We start from the raw sequence: 476 nt of genomic DNA on the forward strand, positions 1-476 counted from the left end.
CGCTGGCCTTCTCGCACACGGCCCGCCTCGACGGCCAGCCCCTCTGCTACGACCTGGCCGACCCGGCGGCCTTCGACCGCTTTTTCGGCTACGGCACGGTCCTGACGCTGTCCGGCTTCGTCCTGCCCTCCTCCGTGGCCCTGGCGTGCTGCTCGCGGATGGTCGGGAGCCTGGCCGCGCCCGAGGGGACCCTCCTGCGGGCGGCGCGGCCAGGGCCAAGTCCACGCGCACCATCCGGCTGGTGTGCGGCCTCTTCGCCCTCCGCTTCGTGCCCTTCCACGTGGCGCGCTCCTACCTGGCGGTGCGCTTCCTGCCCGCCCGGGACTGCCGGCTCTTGGCGGCGGCCGGGATGGCCTACTAGATCTGGCGGCCGTTGGTGAGCCCGAACTGCTGCTTCAAGCCCGTCCTGTACTTTCTGTCCGGAGGCCGCCGCAGAGCCAGGCTGCTCCGGAAACCGCGGCCGAACGAGGAGGGCC

The sequence above is a fragment of the Carlito syrichta genome, unplaced genomic scaffold (assembly GCF_000164805.1).
Source record: "Carlito syrichta isolate Samal-C Ts95f unplaced genomic scaffold, Tarsius_syrichta-2.0.1 Scaffold309726, whole genome shotgun sequence".
Taxonomy (NCBI): domain Eukaryota; kingdom Metazoa; phylum Chordata; class Mammalia; order Primates; family Tarsiidae; genus Carlito; species Carlito syrichta.